Here is a 13,033-nt window from a genome sequence, read left to right as displayed (position 1 = left end):
ACCAATAGTTCACATCTTTATGTGATTGGTTCACATCTCTATGTGACTAACACCCAAAGGGTTTACTAGATTCAATAATCTAGTTCACATCGCTATGTGATTAACACCCAAAGAGTGATCATGTTTTGCTTGTGAGAGAATTTTAGTCAACGGGCCTGCCAAATTCAGATCCGTATGTATTTTGCAAAATTCTATGTCTACAATGCTCTGCACGGAGCTACTCTAGCTAATTTCTCCCACTTTCAATATGTATCTAGATCGAGACTTAGAGTCATCCAGATCAGTGTGAAAACTTGCATCGACGTAACTTTTTACGACGAACTTTTTGTCACGTCCATAATCGAGAAACATATCCTTATTTCACTAAGGATAATTCTGACCGCTGTCCAGTGATCCACTCCTGGATTACTTTGGTACCTCCCTGCTAGACTTATAGCAAGGCACACATCGGGTCTGGTACACAGCATTGCATACATGATAGATCCTATGGCTGATGCATAAGGAACATCTTTCATATTCTCTCTATCTTCTGCAGTGGTCGGGCATTGAGTCTTACTCAACTTCACACCTTGTAACACAGGCAAGAATCCTTTCTTTGCTTGATCCATTTTGAACTTCTTCAAAATCTTGTCAAGGTATGTGCTTTGTGAAAGTCCAATTAAGCGTCTTGATCTATCTCTATAGATCTTTATGCCTAATATGTAAGCAGCTTCACCGAGGTCTTTCATTGAAAAACTCTTATTCAAGTATCCCTTTATGCTATCCAGAAATTCTATATCATTTCCAATTAGTAATATGTCATCCACATATAATATCAGAAATGCTACAGAGCTCCCACTCACTTTCTTGTAAATACAGGCTTCACCGAAAGTCTGTATAAAACCAAATGCTTTGATCACACTATCAAAGCGTTTATTCCAACTCCGAGAGGCTTGCACCAGTCCATAAATGGATCACTGGAGCTCGCACACTTTGTTAGCTCCCTTTGGATCGACAAAACCTTCTGGTTGCATCATATACAACTCTTCTTCCAGAAATCCATTCAGGAATGCAGTTTTGACATCCATCTGCCAAATTTCATAATCATAAAATGCGGCAATTGCTAACATGATTCGGACAGACTTAAGCATCGCTACAGGTGAGAAGGTCTCATCGTAGTCAATCCCTTGAACTTGTCGAAAACCTTTTGCGACAAGTCGAGCTTTGTAGACAGTAACATTACCGTCAGCGTCAGTCTTCTTCTTGAAGATCCATTTATTCTCAATTGCTTGCCGATCATCGGGCAAGTCAACCAAAGTCTATACTTTGTTCTCATACATGGATCCCATCTCAGATTTCATGGCTTCGAGCCATTTTGCAGAATCTGGGCTCACCATCGCTTCTTCATAGTTTGTAGGTTCATCATGATCTAGTAGCATGACTTCCAGAACAGGATTACCGTACCACTCTGGCGCGGATCTTACTCTGGTTGATCTACGAGGTTCAGTAGTATCTTTATCTGAAGTTTCATGATCATTATCATTAGCTTCCTCACTAACTGGTGTAGGTGTCACTGGAACAGTTTTCTGTGATGTACTACTTTCCAGTAAGGGAGCAGGTACAGTTACCTCGTCAAGTTCTACTTTCCTCCCACTCACTTCTTTCGAGAGAAACTCCTTCTCTAGAAAGTTTCCGAATTTAGCAACAAAAATCTTGCCTTCGGATCTGTGATAGAAGGTGTATCCAATAGTTTCCATTGGATATCCTATGAAGACACATTTCTCCGATTTGGGTTCGAGCTTATCAGGTTGAAGCTTTTTCACATAAGCATCGCAGCCCCAAACTTTCAGAAACGACAACTTTGGTTTCTTGCCAAACCACAGTTCATAAGGCGTCGTCTCAACGGATTTTGATGGTGCCCTATTTAACGTGAATGCGGCCGTCTCTAGAGCGTATCCCCAAAACGATAGTGGTAGATCGGTAAGAGACATCATAGATTGCACTATATCCAATAAAGTACGGTTATGACGTTCGGACACACCATTATGCTGTGGTGTTCCATATGGCATGAGTTTGTGAAACTATTCCACATTGCTTTAATTGAAGACCAAACTCGTAACTCAAATATTTGTCTCCGCGATCAGATCGTAGAAACTTTATTTTCTTGTTACGATGATTTTCAACTTCACTCTAAAATTCTTTGAACTTTTCAAATGTTTCAGACTTATGTTTCATTAAGTAGATATACCCATATCTGCTTAAATCATCTGTGAAGGTGAGAAAATAATGATATCCGCCACGAGCTTCAATATTCATCGGACCACATACATCTGTATGTATGATTTCCAACAAATCTGTTGCTCTCTCCATAGTACCGGAGAACGGTGTTTTGGTCATCTTGCCCATGAGGCACGGTTCGCAAGTACCAAGCGATTCATAATCAAGTGGTTCCAAAAGTCCATCAGAATGGAGTTTCTTCATGCGCTTTACACCAATATGACCTAAACGGCAGTGCTACAAATAAGTTGCACTATCATTATTAACTTTTCATCTTTTGGTTTCAATATTATGATTATGTGTATCACTACGATCGAGATCCAACGAACTATTTTCATTGGGTGTGTAACCATATAAGGTTTTATTCATGTAAACAGAACAACAATTTATTCTCTTACTTAAATGAATAACCGTATTACAATAAACATGATCAAATCATATTCATGCTTAACGCAAACACCAAATAACACTTATTCAGGTTCAACACTAATCCCGAAAGTATAGGGAGTGTGCGATGATGATCATATCAATCTTGGAACCACTTCCAACACACATCGTCACTTCACCCTTAACTAGTCTCTATTTATTCTGCAACTCCCGTTTCGAGTTACTAATCTTAGCAACTAAACTAGTATCAAATACTGAGGGGTTGCTATAAACACTAGTAAAGTACACATCAATAACATGTATATCAAATATACTTATGTTCACTTTGCCATCCTTCTTATCTGCCAATCACTTGGGGTAGTTCCGCTTCCAGTGACCAGTCCCTTTGCAGTAGAAACACTTAGTCTCAGGCTTTAGGACCAGACTTGGGCTTCTTCACTTGAGCAGCAACTTGCTTGCTGTTCTTCTTGAAGTTCCCCTTCTTCCCTCTGCCCTTTTCTTGAAACTAGTGGTCTTGTCTACCATCAACACTTGATGTTTTTCTTGATTTCTACCTTCGTCAATTTCCGCATTACGAAGAGTTTGGGAATCGTTTCCGTTATCCCTTGCATATCATAGTTCATCACGAAGTTCTACTAACTTGGTGATGGTGACTAGAGAATTCTGTCAATCACTATCTTATCTGGAAGATTAACTCCCACTTGATTCAAGCGATTGTAGTACTCAGACAATCTGAGCATATGCTCACTAGTTGAGCGATTCTCCTCCATCTTTTAGCTATAGAACTTGTTTGGAGACTTCATATCTCCCAACTCGGGTATTTGCTTGAAATATTAACTTCAACTCCTGGAACATCTCATACGCTCCATGACGTTCAAAACGTCTTTGATGTCCCGATTCTAAGCCATTAAGCATGGTGCACTAAACTATCAAGTAGTCATCATATTGAGCTAGCCAAACGTTCATAACATCTTCATCTGCTCCTGCAATAGGTCCGTCACCTAGCGGCGCATCAAGGACATAATTCTTCTGTGCAGCAATGAGGATAAACCTCAGATCACGGATCCAATCCGCATCATTGCTACTAACATCTTTCAACACAATTTTCTCTAGGAACATATCAAAATAGACACAGGGATGCAACAACGCGAGCTATTGATCTACAACATAATTTGCAAAATACTACCAGGACTAAGTTCATGATAAATTTAAGTTCAATTAATCATATTACTTAAGAACTCCCACTTAGATAGACATCCCTCTAATCCTCTAAGTGATTAGGTGATCCAAATCAACTAAACCATGTCCGATCATCACGTGAGATGGAGTAGTTTCATTGGTGAACATCATTATGTTGATCATATCTACTATATGATTCACGCTCGACCTTTCGGTCTCCGTGTTCCGAGGCCATATATGTATATGCTTGGCTCGTCAAGTATAACCTGAGTATTCCGCATGCGCAACTGTTTTGCACCCGTTGTATTTGAACGTAGAACCTATCACACCCGATCATCACGTGGTGTCTCAGCACGAAGAACTTTCGCAACGGTGCATACTCAGGGAGAACACTTCTTGATAATTTAGTGAGAGATCATCTTATAATGCTACCGTCAATCAAAGCAAGATAAGATGCATAAAAGGATAAACATCACATGCAATCAATATAAGTGATATGATACGGCCATCATCATCTTGTGCTTGTGATCTCCATCTCCGAAGCACCGTCGTGATCACCATCGTCACCGGCGTGACACCTTGATCTCTATCGTAGCATCGTTGTCGTCTCGCCAAACTTGTGCTTCCACGACTATTACTACCGCTTAGTAATAAAGTAAAGCATTACATCGCGATTTCATTGCATACAATAAAACGACAACCATAAGGCTCCTGCCAGTTGCCGATAACTCGGTTACAAAACATGATCATCTCATACAATAAAATTCAGCATCATGTCTTGACCATATCACATCACAACATGCCCTGCAAAAACAAGTTAGACGTCCTCTACTTTGTTGTTGCAAGTTTTACGTGGCTGCTACGGGCTTAAGCAAGAACCAATCTCACCTACGTATCAAAACCACAACGATAGTTTGTCAAATAGACTCCGTTTTAACCTTCGCAAGGACCGGGCGTAGCCATACTTGGTTCAACTAAAGTTGGAGAGACTGTCGCCCGCAAGCCACCTATGTGCAAAGCACGTCGGGGGAACCGTCTCGTGTAAGCGTACGTGTAATGTTGGTCTGGGTCGTCTCGTCCAACAATGCCGCCGAACCAAAGTATGACATGCTGGTAGGAAGTATGACTTATATCGCCCACAACTCACTTGTGTTCTACTCGTGCATATAACATCAACATAAATAACCTAGGCTCGGATACCACTGTTGGGTTTCATAGTAATTTCAAAAAATTTCCTACGCACACGCAAGATCATGTGATGCATAGCAACGAGATGGGAGAGTGTTGTCTACGTACCCACGCAGACCGACTGCGGAAGCGTTGACGCAACGTAGAGGAAGTAGTCGTACGTCTTCACGATCCAACCGATCAAGCACCGAAACTACGGCACTCCGAGTTCGAGCACACGTTCAGCTCGATGACGATCCCCGGACTCCGATCCAGCAAAGTGTCGGGGAAGAGTTCCGTCAGCATGACGGCGTGGTGACGATCTTGATGTACTACAGCAGCAGGGCTTCGCCTAAACTCCGCTACAGTATTATCGAGGAATATGGTGGCTGGCACCGCACACGGCTAAGGAATAGATCACGTGGATCAACTTGTGTGTTTCTGGGGTGCCTCTGCCTCAGTATATAAAGGAGCCAAGGGGGAGGGGGCCGCCGGCCAGGAGGAGGGCGCAGGAGGAGTCCTACTCCTTCCGGGAGTAGGACTCCCCCCCCCCAATCCTAGTTGGACTAGGATTCCCCGAGGGGGAAAGAGGGAGAGGGGGGCCGGCCACCTCTCCTAGTCCTAATAGGACTAGGGGAGGGGGGAGGCGCGCAGCCACCTTGGGCTGCCCCTTTCTCCTTTCCACTAAAGCCCATTAAGGCCCATATGGCTCCCGGGGGTTTCCGGTAACCTCCCGGTACTCCGATAAAATCCCGATTTCACCCGGAACACTTCCGATGTCCAAATATAGGCTTCCAATATATCAATCTTTATGTCTCCACCATTTCGAGACTCCTCGTCATGTCCGTGATCTCATCCGGGACTCCGAAAAACCTTCAGTACATCAAAATGCATAAACTCATAATATAACTGTCATCGTAACCTTAAGCGTGCGGACCCTACGGGTTCGAGAACAATGTAGACATGACCGAGACACGTCTCCGGTCAATAACCAATAGCGGGACCTGGATGCCCATATTGGCTCCTACATATTCTACGAAGATCTTTATCGGTCAGACCGCATAACAACATACGTTGTTCCCTTTGTCATCGGTATGTTACTTGCCCGAGATTCGATCGTCGGTATCCAATACCTAGTTCAATCTTGTTACCGGCAAGTCTCTTTACTCGTTCTGTAATACATCATCCCGCAACTAACTCATTAGTTGCAATGCTTGCAAGGCTTATTTGATGTGCATTACCGAGAGGGCCCAGAGATACCTCTCCGACAATCGGAGTGACAAAACCTAATCTCGAAATACGCCAACCCAACATGTACCTTTGGAGACACCTGTAGTACTCCTTTATAATCACCCATTTACGTTGTGACGTTTGGTAGTACCCAAAGTGTTCCTCCGGTAAACGGGAGTTGCATAATCTCATAGTTATAGGAACATGTATAAGTCATGAAGAAAGCAATAGCAACATACTAAACGATCGGGTGCTAAGCTAATGGAATGGGTCATGTCAATCAGATCATTCAACTAATGATGTGACCTCGTTAATCAAATAACAACTCTTTGTCTATGGTTAGGAAACATAACCATCTTTGATTAATGAGCTAGTCAAGTAGAGGCATACTAGTGACACTCTATTTGTTTATGTATTCACACATGTATTATGTTTCCGGTTAATACAATTCTAGCATGAATAATAAACATTTATCATGACATAAGGAAATAAATAATAACTTTATTATTGCCTCTAGGGCATATTTCCTTCACTGAGCCTCCACCCCGTCGGCCCGGCGCGCATGTCCGGCGGCGCCGGGATGTTCGCCTGGAACAGGAGCCAGGACTCCTGTTCGCGGAGCGAACAGCGGCCGAAGCCGTTGGCCGCCGCCTCGTCTCCGGGGTAGCGTTCCGCCATAGCGACGGGCTCGGGAGAGGTACAGAGATAGAGGGAGGGGTTGGGCGGCGGCGCTCGGGAGAGGTAGGGAGAGGGAGGAGCTGGGCGGCGGCGACGGGCGGGGCTGGTGTGGGCACAGGCGAGTGCAGGCCACCGGCTATATAGCCGCGCCGCACCCGTATGTACGCGTGCGAGGGAGGGGAGGCGTCGGCGCGCCATCCCGTGACGCGCCGCCCGTGTGGAATCAATGGCAAGGCTGACCGGCGGCAGCCTTGACATTGATTTCCCGCGGGAACCGAGGCCGTTGGGGGAAGACGAGGCGCCGTGTCGCTGACGCGGCGGGCCCGCGGCTGTTTCGCGCCAAAACAGTTCGCCCCGGCGCCCCCGGGCGCCCCCCAGCGCGCCGGGTTCGGCCTGGATCCGCCGGCGCTGTTTTCGGCCCAGGCCGGCGAAAATCGAGCTCCTGGGGGCGCGACTGGACCGTTTTTTTGGCGCCGGTGCGAAAAAATCGCCTGGGGAGGCCTTCCTGGGACGCGGCTCGAGATGCCCTTACAATTAATTGATGTCTTCAATTTATAGTTGGGTCACACGATTTTGACCGCTTCAACAATTTCTTCATTCAATTATTTTAACACTTCTTTTCATTACCAATGTTTCCAAATTTTGAACCTATTTCATTCAATTGAGGTATTGAATTTTGAATTTGGTTTACGATTTTGACCGGGACAACAATTTTTCAAATCAATCAACAGCAACAGGTCTATAAAAACATATCAATCCCGCGCACCCTTCCACCACCTAGAAAAAAGAAGCGCCACCATGTGATACTGTAGCACCAATATAGTGCTTGCAACCACCGCCACCGAAATTTCCTCATATAAATATATGTTATTAGCGGATAATACAGAACCACACCACGAAAGACCCATCAAATAAACACATTGTAAATAAAAATAAGGGGTATAAGCTTTTTGTAAAGTCAAATTTCTTTAACTTTGACCAAGTTTAGAGCAGAAAATATCAACATCACCAATATAAAAAAAATGAAAATTCATTTCATGATGAATCTAATCATATCGATTTGATATTACAGATTTTTATATATTTCTCTACAAATTTGATCAAACTTAAAAGGTTTGAATTTTCAAAAAACTAATACGCCTTATATTTTGAAACAGTGTGAGTGATCATTTTATAGAAATTCAACAACACCAAAGGCAAATTCAACAACACCAAAGGTGCAACAAAGTGCGCCCATTCCTTCTAGTATGGATGAGTGTGCGTGGTGTTGTGAGCATTTGCATGTACTGTGTTTTGAAAAACGATCATAAAACAAAAACAAAACACAATCCGATCTAGAACAGGATTTTCACCAAGGACCAATATCGTCGCCGCTAGCTATGACACCACTTGGGGTGGTGGCCTCACCGCCACTCCGTTGCCAACGAACGCCGGAGTCCCATGGTTGCCATTTGACCAAAAGATCCAATGGGGGTAGAGAGGCATAGACACACCAACCTTCCCCGGATTTGGGCTAAATAGAGCTCAGATGGCTCTCATTTATAGGGGCATCAACGGTGACGCCATCATTCATGCCAGGATCCAGCCAATTGGGGCACCATGGCCGAGAGCATCACTCACTACCAGGAGTTGCTCGCCCGCTCCCGCAACTTCCTCCGCAATATCATGTCACAAGTTGTTGTCATGGTAAATCCAGGCACTCGGCCAGCCGTGCCGCCGAAAAAGGGGAAAGGAGACGTTACCTTGTTGAAGACATTGCTTGGAGATGCTCGGACTTGTTCTTCAGGGTGAAAACCTAGAATCTTGCCTTTGGTCATTGGATCCGATGACGGCAGTGCTGGAGGGTTGTTCCCTTCCTAAAGACATTGTTGCTGAAGAATGTCATGCCCATGTGGTGTCAACAGATGGCTGGTGCTTGTTGATTGTTGCTTTCACTTTTGATTCTTTTCTCTTTCCTCGCTTGGGCATAACTTTGATCTTGTAGGCTTTGCTATTTGCCAGCGAGTTCTTTTATGTGTATTGGTGTTGTGTGCATCTTAATTATGTAGAGGCGACAGATGTATGCTCAATATTGGTTTGTATCCATTTGATGCTTCATTTTGAGTTAATAAAGTTCACCCTAGGTAGTCTTGCTATATTATTATTTGTTTTTAACCGTAAGATATTTCATGTGTAATAACCTTAATGAAACCTTTAATCATCCTTCCAAGGTGACAAGAATTGCTTGCCGTTTAACTAATTTTGGCAACTAGATCTGATCTAGGATAATACTAATAACTAAGAACTACTCAATTAGTAGAAATGAACCCCGGAATATTACATGGATATGCTCACCAAGGTGGAGAAGGGAATATATGTCGAAACTTGGAATCGCATCATTCTCCACCTCGTATGCATACCAATTTGTGTTGTGAATTGTGTCGTCTGACATGTATGTATTGGCGCGAGATAGTTCTACTTTCAGCAAATTATTTGCTCTCGATCTATTCTGATGCATTTATCAGCAAGTTTCGTTATTTCCCGTCCATAGACTGAGGAGTATAGATGTTTGATGAAATCGCGTAGACAAGCAACAATATATTCTTCCACTTTTTGTGCGGAGAGCATCAAATTGACAAAATGAAAAAAAGGAGAGGATTAATAAGCTACTAACAATTATATTATCTCTTTACACTTGGATCATAATTTTTCATCATCATCAACATAGAATTCGTCCTCCCACCGATTCTCCCAGCACAAACCAAACCAATGGAGAACGCCTCACCATCACTCTATTGCCAACGAACGCTGGAGTCCCATGGTTGTCGTTCGACCAAAAGATCCAATGTGAGTAGAGAGACGTAGACACATCAACCTTTGCCGGACTTGGGCTAAATAGAGCTCAAATGGCTCTCATTTATAGGGGCATCAACGGTGACGCCAGCATCCACGTCAGGATCCAGCCAATTGAAGCGCCATGACCGAGAGCATCACTTACTACCAGGAGTTGCTCGCCCGCTCCCGCAACTTCCTCCGCAATATCATGTTACAAGTTGTTGTCATGGTAAATCCAGGCACTTGGCCAGCCGTGCCGCCGAAGAAGGGGAAATGAGACGTTACCTTGTTGAAGACATTGCTCGAAGATGCTCGGACTTGTTCTTCAGGATGAAAACTTAGAATCTTGACTTTAGTCATTGGATCCGATGATGGCGGTGTTGGAGGGTTGTTCCCTTTCTAAAGACATTGTTGCTGAAGAATGTCGTGCCCATTTGGTGTCACAGATGGCTGGTGCTTGTTGATTGTTGCTTTCACTTTTGATTCTTTTCTCTTTCCTCGCTTGGGCATAACTTTGATCTTGTAGGCTTTGCTATTTGCCAGCTTTTTTGTGTGTATTAGTGTTGGTTGTTTGAGTTAATAAAGTTTGCCCTTTATCAAAGAAAAACAAAGGAAGAAAGTACAGAGTGGGGGGGTGTTGTCTTTCGAATATTATTATTTGTTTTTAAGCGTAAGATATTTCACGTACTAATAACCTTAGTGAAACCTTTAATCACCCTTCCAAGGTTACAAAAATTGCTTGTCATTTAACTAATTTTGGCACCAAGATCTAATCTAGGATAATAGTAATAACTAATAACTACTCAATTAGTAGTAAGAACGAACCCCGGAATATTACTTGGATATGCTCACCAAGGTGGAGAAGGGAATATATGTCGAAACTTGGTATCGCATCATTCTCGACCTCGTATGCATATCAATTTGTGTCGTGAATTGTGCCGTCTGACATGTATATATTGGCGCGAGATAGTTCTACTTTCAACAAATTATTTGCTTGCTTTCAATCTATTCAGATGCATTTATCGGCAAATTTCGTTATTTCCCGTCAAAAGAGTGAGTAGTATAGATGTTTGATGAAATCGCGTAGACAAGCAACCATATATTCTTCCACTTTTTCTGCGGAGAGCATCAAATTGATGAAGGAAAAAAGGAGAGGATTAATAAGCTACTAACAATTACATTATCTCTTTACACTTGGATCATAATTTTTCATCATCATCATCAACATGGAATTCGTCCTCCGATCGATTCTCCCAGCCAGCACAAACCAAACCAATGGAGAACAACCATGCATAACAAACCCATACGTACGGGAGATCGATCGAGACCGGAGGGCGAAACAAACTATCCAGCAGCATACGGGAGAGAACTACTCAACCAACCAACCCTAACAAAGAAACAGCAAGAGATCCAGCGGCCGACGACGCGTCGCCATCGTCACCGTCACGCGCGGAAGCAGCCGACGAAGCGCGGCAGGTGGAGGTGGCCGTGGGCGTGGGCGGTGGCGGCGCCGCAGTCGAGGTCGACGAGCTGGTGGCCGTGCGCGCCGAGGTCGCGGTCGATGAGGCGCTCGACGTGGACGAAGCGGTCGACGCGGCAGGGGATGGCGATGGCGCCCTGGTGCCTGAAGCCGTACTCGCGCTCGGCCTCGTCGAGCAGCGCCCCGAAGAGCGGGTGCTTGAGGTGGTCGAGCGGCACGGCGAAGCGGCGCTGCTCCTCCCCGTCCGCCCCCACGCGCACCGTCACGCACCCCTTGGGCGCAACCATCTCCGCCCTGTGCTGCTGCTGCTGCTGCTGCCTGAGGTGCATCGGAGGCGGCGAGGACCGGAGAAGAGTTGTTGAGGAAGGAGGAGGAGGGGGGAGGGAGATCGGAAGGCGGGGTTTGGGTTAGGAAGAGAAGGGCCAGGGGTCGGAGCTGGAGATGGCGAGGCGGAAGACGGTGAGGGAGGAGTCGCGGAGGGAGGTGGGCACGTTGGACATGGTTCCTAGCTACTCCACCTTGCCTGCTTCCCTTTCTTTTTCTCTGGTGCGGAGGAGGAGGTCGTTGTTGGCGAGGAAGAAGAGGGGAGGTTGGGAGGCGAGGGAGCCCCGCCTTTTATAGCGGCCCAGGCCGGGAGGAGCCCCTGTGCGGGGCGGTGCGGGGTTGGTGACCTGGTGGTGGCCGTTTCCTTCCCGTGCCCGTCCCGTCTCCGTTACCCGAGCGAAGGGACGAACCGGACCCGTGGAGACGCGACCGGCCTCGCGTGGGCGCGCGCGGCTGGGCGGCCTTTCTTTGGGGAGAAGGAAGGGAGGGGAGGTGGTCGGGTCGGGTCAGGTCAGGTCAGGCCGGGCGGGCGGGCGGGCGGGCGCGTGGCCGCTGCGGCTGCGGTTGCGGTTGCGGCCAGGGGCGGCCGATCTGGGCTCGGATGAGGATGCAGGCCTGGCGCTGGCGGTTACGATCTGCCTGGCTCGGTCTTGGGACTCGAGAGTTTGTTGCGTATTCTTTTCTCGCGTGTACTGTTTGTTCTCTCTTTCTCTGTCGGTTTGGGGTTGACTTGGCTTGGCTGCGAGGAGGAGGAGGAGGCCTGTGTGCTTGGGATCCGATCGACGGGAGGAGGATAATAACGGAACAGGATATTCTTTCTGGGGCTAATAACGGTTCGGCCGGATTCTTTGGCCAAGACGATGAGGTGTTCGTTCGTTCGCTCGCTTGCAAAGTTTGCAAGTTGACCGCAAATATTCTATGCGGGCGTCACCAGCTGTACCGGATTCAGACAGTTGCATATATGTATTGTATGACAAACTATATCTTACGCTCTTATTGCTGCCCCCGGTCTCTAGAATAATACTCGCCCGCAAAAAAAGAAAGAAGAAGAAGAACAAGCTGGTATGTGGCCGTTGCATCTACGTTTCCCGATCGTGCGCACAATGGTAATCACGGGGCTATGTAGGGCAGCACGGTTTACGTCGCACTAGATAAGGAGTAGACCAAAGATGAATTTGCATCAACCATCAGTCCATATGTTTGGTTTGTTGGAGAACGAAATCCAAAGAATCCTCAAAAATTGGATGGAACTGAGTTGAATATTACTTGCAGATTTGTGCAAGGCGCTGTTATCAAATTCCACAGCTTGCAGAAAAACAAAGAAAGAGAGAAACGGTTTACAGTTGGCGGTCTATTTTACTAATTACCACTGCTATCTCCTACCTGAACGATCCAGGGGTTGATGCTGGCACGCGCGGTGCTTTTGCCATTTTACGTAACCTCGGAGTACGTTTTAGCGCGAGCAAGCTAGCTATAGATGATGATGCAAAAAAAAAAGCTATAGATGACGACGAGTCT

At 45.7% G+C, this 13,033-nt stretch overlaps 1 pseudogene; it reads right to left on the bottom strand.

Moving 5' to 3' along the window:
• Positions 1–10,844: 10,844 nt before the first annotated feature.
• On the bottom strand, positions 10,845–11,799 carry LOC125509706 (auxin-responsive protein SAUR32 pseudogene; annotated as a pseudogene).
• Between the last annotated feature and the right edge of the window lie 1,234 nt (positions 11,800–13,033).

The sequence above is a fragment of the Triticum urartu genome, chromosome 1A (genome assembly GCF_056163025.1).
Source record: "Triticum urartu cultivar PI428250 chromosome 1A, HENAU_Tu73, whole genome shotgun sequence".
NCBI lineage: Eukaryota > Viridiplantae > Streptophyta > Magnoliopsida > Poales > Poaceae > Triticum > Triticum urartu.
The sequence above is the reverse complement of the archived record's forward strand: the minus strand, read 5'-3'. Positions and strand labels throughout refer to the sequence as shown.